This window comes from Mus pahari, chromosome 18 (assembly GCF_900095145.1).
Source record: "Mus pahari chromosome 18, PAHARI_EIJ_v1.1, whole genome shotgun sequence".
NCBI classification, from domain to species: Eukaryota; Metazoa; Chordata; class Mammalia; order Rodentia; family Muridae; genus Mus; species Mus pahari.
The window spans coordinates 10,962,431-10,963,722 of record NC_034607.1 but is presented as its reverse complement, the minus strand read 5'-3'; positions in this window follow the sequence as shown (position 1 = coordinate 10,963,722).

The window sequence follows — 1,292 nt, the reverse complement described above, 5'->3', positions numbered from 1 at the left end:
ATTTCACAGCTAGTGCTACAACAGCCCATCATCCAAGGACGTCAGGATAGAAATGAGGTTGGCGTGCGTGTATTGTCCTCTCTAACGAGGCCTTTCCTTCAAGCACCCTGAGTTACCCCAGCAACCATGCTGCTCACATCAGCACCGCTGACTTTAGCATGAGCTGTCATTCCTCAGGTGCTCATCAAATAACAAGAAGTCTTCTAAGAATGTTAAACACGTAGAAACCCAGTGACTGCTCAGACCATGTAATGCAGACCTGCAGCAGACCCCCCCCTCCATGTATCTGTCTCTGTCTGTCTCTCTGTGTCTCTCTCTCTCTCTCACACACACACAGCTACTGTTACTGTCAGGCTCCACATGAAACACCCCCTGTGTCTATCAATCCAGCAGATTCCCAGGTAACCAGGGTTTGCATCAAAGTGGGTATTGGTGGTCACACTGTGAAAACCCCCCAGTCTTCAGAAAGTTCGAAAAAGAAAAAAAAAGGACTCAGTTTCCTTCTCATTAGAGGCTTAACCGGTTAAGCGGTCTGTGTGGCAATTGAATTTGCCTCAAAGCCCCTAACTTGCTGCTGTCCATCTGTCTGTCTGTCCATGGCACTGATAAGTCATCCGATAATCTCCTTACCTCCAATAATCCATCTCAGGGTCCATCTTGAACCTACCTACATATATAATATGTGCAAGGGATAGGGGTAAGGGTTGCGCTGTGGTCTGGTGTTAGAAATGATGTCCTTTTGCTCTTTAAGCTAAGGCTCCCACTGCGGCTTAGACTTGGGTCAGATTCACAAACCTCCTGCTTCTGCCTCCAAGAGCCGAGAGATGACGGTACCCAGAGGCTTCCCTCCGGGGTACTCACACCCCATGACTTTATCTCTTGGCATTTCCTTACGCTGATGTGTCCAAGGCTTGGCAGGGCAACCGAGTCAGCACACTTAAGTAACGGAGCCAGGCGTCTAACCCATTTCGTTCGTATTACATCACCTGGAAAGCCGCATCCAACAGCTTTATTCAGACCATTTCCCAACATGTTCCTGATTGTTGAGACTCAGAGAACTGCCGATGACCTTAGAGAATGAACCGGAATGAGGAGGGGCTCATACCACCCGGACCTTCCCATACACAAGAGGCTTCAGAACCTTCTTTAGTCCCTAATTATCAAGTGTCAGTCCAACTGAGTGCCTATGAGCTTGAGTACCCAGGAGTTAGTAGAGTGTGTGGGAACACAGGTCCCTGGTGTATGTGTGTGGGTGGGTGAGTGTGTGTGTGTGTGTGTGTGTGTGTGTGTGT